Here is an 11,181-nt window from a genome sequence, read left to right on the forward strand (position 1 = left end):
TTAGATGATCTCCTTGCATTGCAGCTCTGCATTAGTCAGTGGTAAATGTGGTATACACTATATACAATCACCCGACACTAGTTAGTTTCCACAATCCATGACTTGACTTCACAGTTCACACAAATACGATTTAAATTCAAACTGCAGCACTGACGTAAGTCATTTTTTTTCCCACAGTAGCGTGACAATCCCTCCACCTCCGGTCTAACTAATCACTGTCACCTTATGGCATGGAGCCCTGTGCAAACAGGTGGTTACGCAAGCGGGTATCAAAAGGGTTAACACGGACCATAAACTTCTCTCACGTCTCCTTAGATCCCAGTAAGGACGGCAGGTCATGGGTAGAAAGAAAAGATCTAAGTGCTCACCGCTTAAAGGGGTTGTAAAGGTAAATGTTTTTTCACCTTAATGCATTCTATGCATTAAGGTGAAAAAACATCTGACAGTCCCGGCGCCCCCAGCCCCCCCCCCCGTTTTACTTACCTCACCCCTCGAAAATCCCGCGCTCGTCCCCCGACGTCCTTTCCACCGTTCAGCCTGGCCGCTGATTGGCTGGAGTGGATGGATGGAAAGCAGCGCAGCCATTGGCTCGCGCTGCTGTCAATCACATCCACTGACACGGAGCGCCGGGGGGCGGGGCCGTGTGATACAGCGAGCGGCTATAGCCACCGGCTGTATCACGAGAGCGCGCCCGCAGATGCTTCTCACCATGCGAGGGAGCTCGTAAGAACGTGAGAAGCATCTGAGGGAGGAAGCAGAGACAGCCGCCGAGGGACCCCAGAAGAGCAGGTTCGGGGCCACTCTGTGCCAAACTAGCTGCACAGTGGAGGTAAGTATAACATGTTTGTTATTTTTAAAAAATAAAATTTTTATCTTTACAATCCCTTTAAGTATAAGATTTCATTTTTGTGTTCAAACACAAACTATTCACATAAAGATGATAAAAACACAGCATGTAAAGCCGACAATCCTGTTAGATCCGTAGGGCAGCAGCGGGTGACGTAATGCGTAGCTCCTCCCCCATACGCGTTACATTCAATCAGAACGTCAACGTCACCGGACTCCTCTCCCCTTCCCTTCGTTAGCAGACGTAGGCACTTGGGGAAGGGGGGGAGGAGTCCAGTGACGTTGATGTCCATGACGTCACCGGATCTCCGACGGAACTCCCTGAAGACCCAGAAGACTGCGGAGAGGTGAGTACCGATCAAAAGAATTTTGATCGATCAAAAAAATTAATTGATTAATCGAGGAGTTCATCTTTAATTTCCACAACCCTAGTTTATTCCTTTGCATATAAATTTTAATTTTCTTTTTAAATTGGACAAATTATAGAATAAAATGTTTACTCTTTATTTAACCACGTAAGGACCTGGAAGGATTTGCTCCCCTAATCACCAGGCTATTTTTAGTGATATGGCACTGTATCGCTTCAACTGACAATTGCACATCATGCGATGTTGTACCCAAAAAAAAAATGTATGTCCTCCCCCCCCCCCCACAAATAGAGCTCTATTTTTGTGGTATTTGATCACCTTTTATTTTTTGCACTATAAAAAAAAAAAAAAAAAAAGAGCAACAATTTTGAAAAATAAATAAATAATATTTTATATATATATATATATATATATATATATATATATATATATATATATATATATATATATATATATATACTTTTTTTGGGACCATTGACATTTATACAGCGATCAGTGCTAGAAAAATGTACTGATTACTGTGTAAATTTCACTGGCTGAGAAGGGGTTCATCTCTTGTAGAATAAAATGTATTCTTTTTATTTAAAGTAAAACTACTTTTTCAAACTAACTTTTTTTAGACTATGGATTTTCCGACAACAAAATCCCATGGTTTTTTTTTTCCCGACGGATGTTGGCTCAAACTTGTCTTGCATACACACGGTCACGCAAATGTTGTGGGAAACTCCAAATGTCGAGAACACGGTGACGTAGGACGAGCCAAGAAAAGTTCAATAGCCAGTGCTGCTCCTTTTGCTTGATTTCGAGCATGCACGGAATTTTGTGCATCGGAAATTGTGTACAACGGATTTTGTTGTCCGGAAAATTTGAGATCCAGATCTCAAATTTCATTTTTGATGGAAAATGTGTGATGGAGCCTGCACAAATTTCCGACAACAAGCTCCCATCGAACATTTAACCATTGGAAAATCCGACCGTGTGCACGCGGCATAACAGTTGAACTAACAGACCACAACTGTGAACCATTAGGTAAATGTACTCATTACATTTGTATCCCGCTACTGAGGGAAGTGAACAGTGGTGGCCTGTCTATTAGAGTGCACAGGCACCGCCCCCCATCCATGTGTCCGGCCCCCTGATATACACACGGGGCGCCAAACTCATTGATTCCAATAAGGTTTTTTTTTTTAAGCATGTGATTAGAGCCTGAGGCTCTAATAGGCTTCAAAAAAAGGTGGGCTTGGGGAGTAGAGGCAAAGATATGTGGAAGGAAGAACTTGACAAAAGAGCCCACCCCTGGAATAGACAACTGTTATTGATAAAAATTACCCCTAAACAAAGATGGTGGGCTTCATTACCATCTTTTTTCCCACATATAATTTTGCTTAACATCACAAACCCAAGAACTTTACAATAATTCTCACTTTTAGCCATGTAAATCAAAGAACGAACACCTATGCAGACTTTCTGACACCAATAATGTGATGATGTAGTCGGTAAAGGTTGCCACCACAACTTTTACACCTCCCATAATTTTCTTGGACAATCAACATCTACACATTCATGGTGATTGGATTAGGGTACCCTAAGATGTGAGTATAAATGTTGGGGTATCTTCTTGACACTCTTTAGAACAGAATATGTCGCTTCAAGAAGCTACAAAATGTCTTCAATTATAGGACAAGTCCAGTTGAATGTGACTAACTACTCATAGATATATTGTATGCAACTGTAAGATGGACATCTTGGGTTCTGACACTGGTGGTGGTTGGGGTTATCATGCATATCTACCTATTTTTCCTATCTTACTGCAAACTCTTCTAAGGCAAGGGTCTTTGGTAAGGGGGTTCCAATGTTTATATAAACTTATTTACTATGTCACATTACTTTTTTCACAAAATCATGCATTATATCTGATAATAAAATTGACACTGAGATTAAATTCTGTGTTTGTCTAATTTCTTTTCATTGGATAGGAATTTCTAGTCAGAGTGAGTGTTGTAATAGTAATTTATGGCTGTGGGTGCATTTTGGTTAAATCAAGGGATTTGCAAGAATATCTAAAACTTTGTAACTGTCCAAATGGAGTTTTGGCCATCTAGAATGTATCTTTTTGTGAATACTTGATTTACAAAACTCTTGGCTGTATTTGTTTCATGAGGTTGACATACAGATTAAAAACTAAATAGTTATTGGTATGTCAAATCAGATTAAGTTGGATTCAAAGTGACCCTTTGCTCCAAAAACATCAAACCAAAGTAACTATGGGTCATTTTCACATAACCGGGTACAAAAAATGCCCATTACGTCCCCTTTTTGTGTATGGGTCATTTTCACATAACTGGGTACAAAAAAGAGCCCATTACCATTCCTTTTATCTGCACAAGAAATATTTAGAAATAAATGTGCAAAGGTGTTTTTTTTTTTCGGCATTTCAAACATTATCTTGAAACATATACAATTCAATGTATCTTATTGTCTTCGATAGCAAAGTAGAGGGAGGAGGGCAAGAGCAACACAAAAAGAAAAAAAAAAAACATAAAAGAACAAACAAAGGAAAAAAATCCAAGGGAAGAGAAAGAAGAGGGAGGTTAGGGAAGAACCAACAACAAATAGAGATATACAACTGTCAGGAGGGTACAATAACAATACAATTAATCAATATTAATGAATCATATTCTGACTTACTATTAAAAAATGTCCATTATATTCCCCTTTTTCCTGGGTAATTTTCACATAGTCGGGTAAAAAAAGTGCCTATTACCATTCCCTTTATCTGCACAAGAAATAGTTATAAATAAATGTACAAAGGTATTTTTTTTTAGGCATTTCAGAAAATTCCAAACATTATCTGTAAACTGTCAGGAGGGTACAAAAAAATATAATTAATCAATATTAATTAATGAATCTTTTTGTGACTTACTATTAAAAAATGCCCATTATGCCCCTTTTTATCCATGGGTCATTTTCACATAATCAGGTACAAAAAAAGTGCCCATTACCATTCCATTTAACTCCATAATAAATATTTATAGATAAATGTACAAAGGTGTTAAAATAACATGAATAGAAATAAAAAAAATATTTTGAGTGGGTCATATGACTTGGCTGCCAAAGTCAGCGGTCATCTTGGTGAGTACCTTTGCTTCTGACTCCAAATTGGCACTAAGTCCCACTCACAGCTCACTGAAAACACATAATTTGCACTTATGGAGAAAAGGGAGTAGGTGCATTTGCAGGCACAAGCACAATATTGCTGTTATGCAAATACAGTGTATTTGTTCCATTAATTGAATAGACTCCATATGAAGAAGCACCTGGGACCATGGAACTGTAGGGGTTCGCCAGTTCAAATCTATTGCCCAGTGAATGATGATAAATAGTGTGTGAACAAGCTTTTGATGTGGGGTGGACTCTGGAAGATCTGTGAACAGAATACACATTTGATATGTCGAAGTGATATGTGTTCCGGTTATGGGGAGCACCATTGTAGCCGTCTGTTGCTAAAGAGATCGTAGGGCCTTACAGCTCCTCACCACATTCCCTGAAACATGTGTCTGGAATGGTAGGATAAATCCTATGAATTCTAACAGGGGTGTCATACCATATGATGTGCAATCTTACCATGGTTTCTTTAACCACTTCAGCCCCAGAGAATTTCACCCCCTTCCTAACCAGAGTACTTTTTGCGATTCGGCACTGCGTCACTTTAATTGACAATTGCGTGGTCGTGCGACGTTGTACCCAAACAAAATTGACATCCTTTTTTTCCCACAACTAGAGCTTTCTTTTAGTGGTATTTGATCGTCTCTGCGTTTTTAGTTTTTATTAGTAATGGCAGTGATCTGCGATTTTTATCAGGACTGCGACATTATGGCGGACACACCAGACATTTTTGACACTATTTTGGGACCGTTGTCATTTATACAGCAATCAATGCTATAAAAATGCATTGATTACTGTGTAAATGACTGTGTCAAGCAGAGAGAGCTGTGACTAGGCAGAACAGGGAAATGCTTTGTTTACAAAAGCATTTCCCTGTTTTATCTCTCTGTGACATGATTGCCAACACCCTGCGGACATCGAGTCTGCGGGATTTGTGATCATGGTCATGGAGCCCACAACACTGCTTCTTAAAGGGGACATACCTGTATGCCCTTTTGCCTACCAGTGCCAATCTGCAGATGTACATTATTTCCAGCAAGTCCATCCTGGCGCCCAGGTCAGCTATCTCCAGGGACAGGGTATTCAGAGATTTATGCAGTTCAGATTGGAATTTCCTGGCTAGCTTGTCATACATGGTAGTAAGATTGTCATACAAGTCAGCTTTGGCTCCATATTGTACTCACTGTCCCCCGAGGAGGCTGTAGTCTGTGTGCACACTAGAGCAGTGTCCGACTAGGTGCCATCTTGGGACATCTTGCTCTGCTCTCTCATGCAGAGTAAATAGTTTGGCAGGGATCTTTGACTCAGTTTTCCACAGCGATTTTTGAGCCCGGCATGTGCTGACTGTTTTGCCAGGGGTGTGGGGTATTTTCAGGCTTGGTTCGCTGCTAGCTAGCCCTGGAGAGTCGGCTTATTGTCTCCAGTACTCCGAGAGCTCTAATCTCCTCCTTCTGTCCAGCTTTGCACAGCGCATGCACCCCCAATTTTTTAAAGAAGATGCTTCAGGTTAATGCATGAAGCAGGGAGACACCGAATCCCACAGTTCCCACACTCACAGGCCTATTACCTTGGCTCCACAAGGTAAAAACTGCACAGGTGGTGTCATGTTCCTGGTCGGAGGCTAGAGTGCTGAGAGAGCTTCTCTTGACGCTAAGTGCTGAGCACACCTAAATGTAATAACAGGGGATGCTATGCCCAAAGAAGCAGCTGCATTAGTTCTAAAGTGATGTTCACCGGATGATGGCCGGACAAGCAGGATACACTGCAGGGCAGGAGTCCCTCAGAAGTACCAGGCATTACTTGGCAGTAGGGAGAGCCAGGACCAGGGTCAGGAGCCAGGCCAGTAATCATGCAAAAGAGATCAGTCAGGAGCAGAATCAAGAACAAGCTGTGGGGGGAGTAGGGAATCCAATAATAGCAAAAGAAGCAACACATGTTGACTTTAAATAGGCCACTGGGCACCAGGATCTGTTGCACATTGTGCATCAATGTTTGCAACCGTTTGCGCCTGCACATTCACATGGTCAAATGCCTGAGTGCCTGCAATTTGTGGCCCTGTTGAATGTTGGCAGATGTGCAAGTCCATCTGTGAATCATTCTCTGATAGATGAGCAAAATTAACCCCAGAAGATAAACAGATTGGTTGTTTGCTCTCCCCAGTGGAGATTGGCTGTTGTTTCTCCCAATTATCCCCCTCCACCAGGGTAAAGCATACAGTGAAGATGGTGCCTGCTCCCTTCTCTGATACGAATGCATAGGTGAGTGAACTGCACCACTCTTCCACTCACCAAAGCTCAGACAAATACTCTGTTCACTCCAAATATTTATCCCAGACATCCTTATGTTCTAGAGCAGGGGTCTCCAAACGTTCTGAACAAAGACCCAGTTTAGTCTCCTTCAAACTTTGGACTGTGGCCAGTGAGAGTAGAAAGTGTCCTGGTGTCAGTAGGAGTAAACAATGACTCATCATTGGTTTTAGGGGGGAGAAATAGTGCCCTATCATTGGTGTCAGTGGGAGGAATAGTGTCCCATCATTGGTTTTAAAGAGGAAGTAAACCCTGATGAGTTTACTTCCTCTTTTTTTCCCTGCACAAGTAAAGTATAATGGACTACTATGCATCGCATAGTAGCCCATTATGTGTCACTTACCTGACACAGGAGCCAGCGAAGTCGCGCTGTCCCCTGTAGTCCGCCACAACCATCTTGCTGGTGGCGTCTCGCAGCTCCGCCGCTGTCATTCGGTGAACCTGCGATGACGTCACTCCCGCGCATGCGCACGGGAGTCGACAAATGCGGCAGCTCCATTTTTGGAACTGCCGCGTTAAGTGCGCCTGCGCGCCGCTGTCTACGGCGCATGCGCCGTAGACAGCGGTGCCCGTTTTCGGGCAAATATCTCCTAAACCATATAGGTTTAGGAGATATTGCTTGGACCTACAGGTAAGCCTTAATCTAGGCTTACCTGTAGGTCAAAGTGGTTTGTAAGGGTTTACAACCACTTTAAGGGGAGGAATAGAGCCCCAACATTGGTATCATGGGAGGAATAGTCCCCCTTTGCTGTTGTCAGTGGCAGGAGCTATGCCCCACTGTTGCTAACAGTTGGGGAAAAATACCCCAAGGTCCAGATAAAACTAAGCAAAGGGCTACAGTTTGGAGACCACTGTTCCAGAGATAATGTGCCTGGGAAATGGAAACATTACATCTCAGCCTACGAAATAAGATTTGGAGACTGTTGTCACAGATTTAGAGAAAACATATAGGCAGGAGATCTCTGAAGATTGATGTGGGGATAAGATTGTAGTATCGTGAGCATGCTTCTGAGGATATCACACAATCCAAAAATGTCCATGATGCCACTCTAAATAATCACACTGTTTTAAAACATCAGTTGATTAATTGGCAGGATGATATAGAAAATAGAAATAGGTACATCAATATCATAATCCGTGGTCTTGCTGAGTCCGTGGACTCTAAAGTTTTGGCATCTGCTGACATTTTCAATAAATTACTACAAAAAGCTAAAGACTCTCCTACTTGACTGACCTCATACCTAGATCCTTAGCCCCAAAAAACCCTGACCGTTTCCTTCTATAAAGTAAAGGAGGACATTATTCAGGTAGTGAGAGCCCAGGAAGCCATATTATTTATTGACACCCCTATGATGTTACTGCCTGAATTCTCATGTCAAACCCTGACCATGATGTGTACGGTTACACCCCCTATGGATGTCTTACACCAGGGGGTCTCCAAACTTTCTAAACAAAGGGCCAGTTTACTGCCCTTCAGACTTTAGAGGGGGTGGACTGTGATCAGAGGGAGTAGAAATTGTCCTGCTGTCAGTGGGAGTAAATAATCTATCTTTGGTATAAAAAAAATACAATCAGTGCAACCCTTTTTAAACTGCCAATAGATGATCTGTAGGCTTAACAGCAAGGGTCATTTCACGTAGCCCCACAAAGCAATATTGACATATAAACAGTGCAGCACAAATCAAAAAATACAAATAAAACAATAAATGTCAAATATCTAAATTATAATAGCAATCCACAGCTTAAATAGAAAATGTTCTTGTAAGAAAAGGATCCCTTGAGTGAGAAATTTCTCACTTTTGTTCTGCTACATTTTACCAAGTCGGTTGCTCCTACCTGATTTTCCTGTTGTTGGAGCTTAATTTTCTATTTCTTTGTACAGTAAAACCTTGGTTTGAGAGTAACTTGGTTTAAGAGTGTTTTGCAATACAGGAAAAAAAATGTAAATACATTTTGACTGGATATACAAGCGATATCTTGATATACAAATAGCACCATGTCACAACTGAGTATAAAAGGGAAGAGAGGCACCTCTAAGTGTAGCAATATGGTTACACAGTTACATTTAATGAAGGTACAACATTTAGCAACTCACAAGGTTGATGATTAAAACAGGCACATCTAATTATGCAGGCTACAGGGGAAAGCTGGCCACATAGACCATCCTCCGCACCACCATCAACATTGTCCCTTCCATGCTGCGCTTCACGAGCATTTCAATTGCTCTACTGCACGGTAGTCTTCCTGGTCATGACTACAGACTGCCAGATCAGTGAGAGACGGTGGTGTGGTGGGTCGTCTATGTGGACAGCTTTACCCCAGATGCCTGCATGCTTAGATGTTCCAGTTTTAATCATCGACCATGTGAGTTGCTAAATGTTGTACCTTCATTAAATGTAACCATATTACATTTAATGAAGGTACAACATTTAGCAACTCACATGGTTGATGATTAAAACAGGCACATCTAATTATGCAGGCATGACCAATAACAAATCCCTGGGGATGGATGGTCTCCTTGTGGAGATCTACAAGAAGTATAGTGAACCCCTCTTCTCCTTATTACTAGATATCATTAATGACGCTCTTAGGAGTGGGTGCCTCCCCCAGTCAATGATTCCAGTTATAGTGGTAATTCCGAAACCTGGAAAGGATCCGTTGTTGCCTGACTCCTATAAACCCATCTCCCTACTCAATGCAGACATTAAGTTGTTATCTAGAATACTCGCAACCAGATTATCAAGGGTAGTTGCAGGGCTAGTGCATTTGGACCAGTCGAGTTTTATACCGACAAGATCCACAGCACTGAATATACATATACTATTCTTTAACATCCAACTCCCAGTGGACAACCCAGATAACAGAGTGATATTCTCCCTTGATGTTGCCAAGGCCTTTGATAGCGCCAAGTAGATATATCTTTGGGTAGTATTATGAAAATTCTGAGTGGAAAAGAACTTTATCTCTTGGGTACAGTTGCAATATGTGGATCCCCGAGCCAGAGTCAGGATTAATGGGTCGTTATCTGATACCTTTCCACTGTTCAGGGGAACTAGACAGGGGTGTCCTCTCTCACCCCTGCTCTTTGCTTTGGCACTAGAACCATTGGCATAGTGGGATTTCATCAGGACGAGAGAGAGGATAAGGTCACCCTTTACGCAGACAATACCCTGATATATCTGTGGGACACTGCTGGCTCATTGTAATGTGTAATGAACCTTATTCATCACTTCGGGCAATATTCAGGGTTTACCATTAATTGGCACAAGTCTTCCCTTCTATTACTGGACCCTGTGGAGTCCCCTCTCCCAGACTTGGCATCTCAAGTGGTTGTAGTTTGTTCCTTTAAAAACCTTGGAATTGTGGTGACTAGTGATACTGGAGACTACATTAAGCTAAATCTGAAACCTCTTCTTCAGAAATTTATGCATAAGTGCGTAGTTGGTGTAAGCTACCCTTATCAGTTACGGGCAGGGCCAATCTTAACAAAATGGTATGGGCTCCCCATATATTATACGTCCTGTATAATGCCCCAGTATGGATACCACACTACTGGTTTGCCTGCATAGACTCCCAATATAGAGCACTAATATGGAAAAATGCAGTTGCCCGTATTAGATTAACTACCATACAGTATCCTAAGGACTTAGGTGGGATGGCTGTCTCTCACTCCTTTACGTATTTTTTAGCTGCACAGTTGCAACACCTTTCTGGGTGGGACCTACCGGGAACATTGGACCCTTCCAGGACTTTGCTGGTTAAATCTCTGGCAGACTATTCGGCAATGTCCCAACTGGAAATGGGACTCCCGGAGGTGTTCCTAGAGTGGCCAATGGTGCAGTTGATTGTTAAACTATGGAATGACCTAAAAAAAAATGGATATCACGGGTTTCTTGAAATGCACCCCATTTGGCAAAATAGGTCATACCCTGAACTGGCCAAAATTTCTGGCTACTCTACATGGAAAGTGGCCAGACTTAATTACCTATCGCAACTGTTCGATGGGTCCACTATGAAAATGTTTGATCGCTTGCGACAGGAATTTAATCAGATAAACAGTGACTATTACCAGTATTTCTGAGTTAGGCATGCATTGAGGGTGCAGGGCAGCAGTCTAAACCTGAGCTTGGCGGAGTCTGAATTTCTTGACTCGGTCTTTGCCACCACTGACAAAAAAGGCAGTATATCCCAAATCTATGCCTATTTATTCTCCCACATCCAGGCCCTGGACCTTCTACCCTGCAGGGATACATGGGAATCAGATGTTGGCCCTATTGATGAGGATAGCTGGACACAAATCCTGGCTGCTGATCCATTGGTATCCATATCTGTAACACAGAGACTATCACATCTGTTTATCCTCCATTGGACCTACAGAACTCCCATTCAACTGCATAGGTGGGGTACTCCTCCTTGTTTCTGAAATGCCAAGCACACCCAGGCACCCTAATACATTTGTTATGGAAATGTCCAAAATTGGTGAGATGATATTCTGA

This window comes from Lithobates pipiens, unplaced genomic scaffold (genome assembly GCF_037356315.1).
Source record: "Lithobates pipiens isolate NorthernLeopardFrog02 unplaced genomic scaffold, aLitPip1_a1.2 Scaffold_55, whole genome shotgun sequence".
Classification (NCBI taxonomy): Eukaryota; Metazoa; Chordata; class Amphibia; order Anura; family Ranidae; genus Lithobates; species Lithobates pipiens.